General features: G+C 37.5%; 2 long non-coding RNA genes across 2 annotated transcripts; one reads left to right on the top strand and one right to left on the bottom strand.

Annotated features, from left to right (window-relative positions):
• Positions 1–982: 982 nt before the first annotated feature.
• Positions 983–4,053, bottom strand: LOC129845862 (uncharacterized). The gene is made up of 2 exons (XR_008758136.1): positions 3,488–4,053; positions 983–3,386 (listed from the first exon to the last, which is right to left on the bottom strand). It is a non-coding gene; the product is annotated as an uncharacterized LOC129845862 (long non-coding RNA).
• A 92-nt stretch (positions 4,054–4,145) lies between these two features.
• On the top strand, positions 4,146–5,650 carry LOC129845861 (uncharacterized). Its single transcript, XR_008758135.1, has 2 exons — positions 4,146–4,234; positions 4,440–5,650. It is a non-coding gene; the product is annotated as an uncharacterized LOC129845861 (long non-coding RNA).
• The last annotated feature ends 237 nt before the right edge of the window (positions 5,651–5,887 follow it).

The following is a 5,887-nucleotide window of genomic DNA, read 5'->3' as shown; positions in this document are numbered from 1 at the left end:
GATGAGCCTGGCAAGAGATCCCGGCATTTTGATGACCAACTGGACACTGACAATGGGGGGTGGTTGCATCAGATCCCTGGATCTGTAAGAAAGGCTTCGTAAAATACCTTAAGAATGTAACGCTATAAAATGTATGTACTAAATATTTTGAATGAAATAAATGGTTTTAAAAGCAGAATCTCACCACGTTATGAACTCTCGCGTTTGTTCACTCTTAGCGCAGTCTGTCCCTGAGAAAAAAAACTTGCGCAATGTGCGCGCGTATGGGCGTGCGTATGATGTAGTGGCTGTGTGTGTGTGTGTGTGTGTGTTTCAAAAACAGAAAAAGGGGGCTAGGTGTTTGTTAAAAAAATACCCTTGCATCTGCGCTCAAGGCTCTCTATGCATGGGGGGTCGTTTGAAACCAAGGTTTACACTATCTGGCAAAACAGATGCCTACCCCCTCAACAATAATATTGGGTCTTAAGCCTCCTAAACACAAAGTCCTTTCAAAAACTATTTTTTAGGTGGGCTAAAAAGTCATTCAGCCCAGCCCTGTCGAGACCTCCCCACCCCAGCATCTAGATGCTAGCCCCCGGAGATTTTAGAATATCAAAAGATACCTAATGTTTAGACACCACCCAATACCCTATGTTTGAACCAAATACCTTAGGAGTCAAAGATTCCTTTGGGAGGATTTTTAGCGCGAAAAAAAAACGTCAACCCGGTGCTATGTGAAATCATACCGTACTTTCTCTAGTTAGGGGTGGGGGCAAACTCTATTGACAACCGCTACGATGGCTATTCAATGTACAACAGGGGTCTTCTGTAACAAGCAATACGTGTTAAATATGGGCCACAGTCAATCATGACAGCCTCTTTATGAAAGGCCTTTACTTATGACTTAAACAGAATAATTTTATACGCAGCTTATTCATTGATGCTGTGGGATAAATCAGGTGTTTCTAGGTGGGCTTAAACAATCTACAGTGAAACAAAAGTGTACATTTTACACACATGTTTATTGACTTTTAAAAAGACCACAGTAACATGACAGATATAGTGGAGATGCTCCAAAAATCGGCTATTGGATATTCAATGTACAACAGGGGTCTTCTGTAACAAGCAATACGTGTTAAATATGGGCCACAGTCAATCATGACAGCCTCTTTATGAAAGGCCTTTACTTATGACTTAAACAGAATAATTTTATACGCAGCTTATTCATTGATGCTGTGGGATAAATCAGGTGTTTCTAGGGGGGCTTAAACAATCTACAGTGAAACAAAAGTGTACATTTTACACACATGTTTATTGACTTTTAAAAAGACCACAGTAACATGACAGATATAGTGGAGATGCTCCAAAAATCGGCTATTGGATATTCAATGTACAACAGGGGTCTTCTGTAACAAGCAATACGTGTTAAATATGGGCCACAGTCAATCATGACAGCCTCTTTAGGAAAGGCCTTTACTTAGGACTTAAACAGAATATTTTTATACACAGCTTATTCCTTAATGCTGTGGGATAAATCAGGTGTTTCTAGGTGGGCTTAAACAAATCTACAGTGAAACAAAAGTGTACATTTTACACACATGTTTATTGACTTTTAAAAAGACCACAGTAACATGACAGATATAGTGGAGATGCTCCAAAAATCGGCTATTGGATATTCAATGTACAACAGGGGTCTTCTGTAACAAGCAATACGTGTTAAATATGGGCCACAGTCAATCATGACAGCCTCTTTATGAAAGGCCTTTACTTATGACTTAAACAGAATAATTTTATACGCAGCTTATTCATTGATGCTGTGGGATAAATCAGGTGTTTCTAGGTGGGCTTAAACAATCTACAGTGAAACAAAAGTGTACATTTTACACACATGTTTATTGACTTTTAAAAAGACCACAGTAACATGACAGATATAGTGGAGATGCTCCAAAAATCGGCTATTGGATATTCAATGTACAACAGGGGTCTTCTGTAACAAGCAATACGTGTTAAATATGGGCCACAGTCAATCATGACAGCCTCTTTAGGAAAGGCCTTTACTTAGGACTTAAACAGAATATTTTTATACACAGCTTATTCCTTAATGCTGTGGGATAAATCAGGTGTTTCTAGGTGGGCTTAAACAAATCTACAGTGAAACAAAAGTGTACATTTTACACACAGGTTTATTAACTTTTAAAAAGACCACAGGAACATGACCGATATAGTGGAGATGCATGCTACACAAATCTGCTAGTGGATATTCAATGTACAACAATAGTCTTAGGTAACATGCAATACGTGTTAAATATGGGCCACAGTCAATCATGACAGCCTCTTTAGGAAAGGCCTTTACTTAGGACTTAAACAGAATATTTTTATACACAGCTTATTCCTTAATGCTGTGGGATAAATCAGGTGTTTCTAGGTGGGCTTAAACAAATCTACAGTGAAACAAAAGTGTACATTTTACACACATGTTTATTGACTTTTAAAAAGACCACAGTAACATGACAGATATAGTGGAGATGCTCCAAAAATCGGCTATTGGATATTCAATGTACAACAGGGGTCTTCTGTAACAAGCAATACGTGTTAAATATGGGCCACAGTCAATCATGACAGCCTCTTTATGAAAGGCCTTTACTTATGACTTAAACAGAATAATTTTATACGCAGCTTATTCATTGATGCTGTGGGATAAATCAGGTGTTTCTAGGTGGGCTTAAACAATCTACAGTGAAACAAAAGTGTACATTTTACACACATGTTTATTGACTTTTAAAAAGACCACAGTAACATGACAGATATAGTGGAGATGCTCCAAAAATCGGCTATTGGATATTCAATGTACAACAGGGGTCTTCTGTAACAAGCAATACGTGTTAAATATGGGCCACAGTCAATCATGACAGCCTCTTTAGGAAAGGCCTTTACTTAGGACTTAAACAGAATATTTTTATACACAGCTTATTCCTTAATGCTGTGGGATAAATCAGGTGTTTCTAGGTGGGCTTAAACAAATCTACAGTGAAACAAAAGTGTACATTTTACACACAGGTTTATTAACTTTTAAAAAGACCACAGGAACATGACCGATATAGTGGAGATGCATGCTACACAAATCTGCTAGTGGATATTCAATGTACAACAATAGTCTTAGGTAACATGCAATACGTGTTAAATATGGGCCACAGTCAATCATGACAGCCTCTTTATGAAAGGCCTTTACTTATGACTTAAACAGATTCATTTTCTACCCATCTTATTCATTAAAGCTGGGTGCATACCCCAGGATTTACATGACGGACGGATTATCTACCCATGGAGGGAAAACTTACGGAGCTTTGAGGGAGTGTGCAAGCGTCTTAGCGATCGGATAATGGTCAGGGGCTAACCAGGACCTATATCTGTAAGAAAGGCATAGTAAAACACATTAATTATGAACGGCTATAAATTGTATGTACTAAATATTTTGAATTAAATAAATGGTTTTAAAATTGTATCTCACCTTCTAACGATAGGAATAAGTCCTTAACTTCTATCACCAAGCATGCCCCCGGAGAAAAAAACTTGCAGAAAAAGCCATGTGCGCGCGCGTGTGTGTGTGCGTGCGTGTGCTGGAGTGTATGCGTATGTGTGTGTTTCAAAACAAAGAAAACGGGGCGGGGTGTGTGTTCAGAAATGGCCAGGCGTCTGCGCTCAAGGCTCTCTCTCTCTCTCTCTTTACAATATACGTCAAAACAGAGGCCGACCCCCAAACAAAAAAGTGTGTCTTTGTCTTACGGCCACTTACGAATCATTAACAACATGTCAAAACATAATTTATGTTTTAGGGTCTAAAACAGATGCTGTAGGGTTTTAAAAAGTCAATCAGCCCAGCGATGTCGAGACCTCCCCACCCCAGCATCTAGATGCCAGCCCCCCGGAGATTTTAGAATATCAAAAGGTACCTAATGTTTAGCCACACCAATCCCTTTGTTTGAACCAAATAACTTAGGAGTTAAATATAGCTGGGGTCTAGTCCTAAAAAAAAAACAAAAAAACGTCACCCCCCCAGGCTATGTAAACTCATTCCGTACTATCACGACTTTTGAGCCAAGGCCGCAAACTTCTCAACGAGTCTAGTGAAACAGATAGTTTCCTACTGTTAGCCTCGTTTTAGCGCAGTTACACACATGCAGGACAGCAGAATTGTTATCGGACTGACCCGTTAAAAAGATAATCTGGGAAACCCTCCTAATGGACCTTTCTATAGGTTAGTTCGTGAAATAAATATATATATATATATATATAAATATATATATATGCTGTATATTAGATTTAGGATGCGGGGACTTGTTTGAACATTGTGAATGTTATAGTAATATTAAACAGGAGTTATAGGGGTTTTAACCGATGACAACAATGATTATTTTATTTAAGTCAAATGTACATATTCATGTAATTTAAAACGTTCGCAGGATATGCAACATTAAGCCATCTGCATCCCGGGGATAAAGGATATGGATCCGCCTTCATTAGAAAGGAATTCCGAAGAGCAACGGATGGACACAGACTTTTACGAGATATCTATATGTAAACTGTATATATTTTTTATGCTAAAATGTACACCCGAAATCGAAAATCATACAACCCTGGAGGACATGATCGAAACGGAAGGGGGGTACCCCCGGAACATGAAGAGTAAAACATTGAATTCGGACGATTTCCCCGCTTCAAAGGACATTTCGGAGGTCTCTGATTTGCGGTTGTTTGTAATGGGCAGAAAACAGGTTAAGGAAAACTCCGAGACTGAAACAACATTCAGTCATGCTATTCTAAAACAGGAAGACAACGATTTTTACAGATATTCAGAAACAGAAGGACAATAATTATCATTATAATTTGTTTTTTAAATATATTTTTTAGGCCATATGTTAAATGGACGTATTCTTATAAGTTAAAATGTATCTATTTCGTATAAATACAGGTTAACATTATCTAACGTTTGTATGATACCCAGAGGCTACAGGGCATAATGGATTGGGAACCGACAGAGTTAGACGGGGATTCTCAGAAGCAAACTGCGTCAGGTCCTTTACGTGGCCCATTCATTAATACACTATTTTCGGCGTAAGTCCCCCCCACCCGACTACGGAAGAGCAGATGAAACAGAGACAATTCTGCGGGCTTGTACTGAAGGCCTTAACCTAACTCCAAACACAAGACAGCACCCCAGGACAGATAAAACGATAGACGGTGAATCTTTCCTTCCTCATGGAACTTTTTTGAAGGGGTGTTGAATATTAGAGGTTATGTTTGTATATATATATATATATATATATATATATATATATATATATATATATATATATATATATATATATATATATATATATATATATATATTATCTAAGAATGATTGGTATTAATTCTAGGCATTTACAGGTATGTTTTTAAAAATGAAGGCTATTTATACAATGAAACATTGTTTTTATTCATACTGTTTGTAAACAATAGCTGTTGCCCCCTTAGGGTCTACTTGAACCGCTTATTAAATCAGACCTCTCAGACCAGAAAGTATGATTAGAAACCATGGCAAAATATATTCAATCTGTGATTAGAAACGATAATTAGAAGCTATGACAAAACTATGATCAAACGATGATAATAAACTATGAACAACTATGAAGACAGGGCTGTATGTGTGTGAATGATGAGCTATTATTTAAGTGTGTAATATTACTCTCTCTCTCTCTGTCAGGCTATGAAAAAGACAAAAGATAGGACATTGACTCCTGAGTGTTGATAGGTCTTAGATTTTTATAGACAGGGTATCTGTAAAACACAATGTGACAACTATTGAAGATGCAAAAAGGGGTTTTCAGAAATATATTTGGTTGACAGATTTGTATTATTATAAAAAGTA

This window comes from Salvelinus fontinalis, unplaced genomic scaffold, assembly GCF_029448725.1.
Source record: "Salvelinus fontinalis isolate EN_2023a unplaced genomic scaffold, ASM2944872v1 scaffold_0393, whole genome shotgun sequence".
NCBI lineage: Eukaryota > Metazoa > Chordata > Actinopteri > Salmoniformes > Salmonidae > Salvelinus > Salvelinus fontinalis.
Note: the sequence above shows the minus strand (reverse complement) of the source record. Positions and strands in the feature narration are given on the sequence as shown.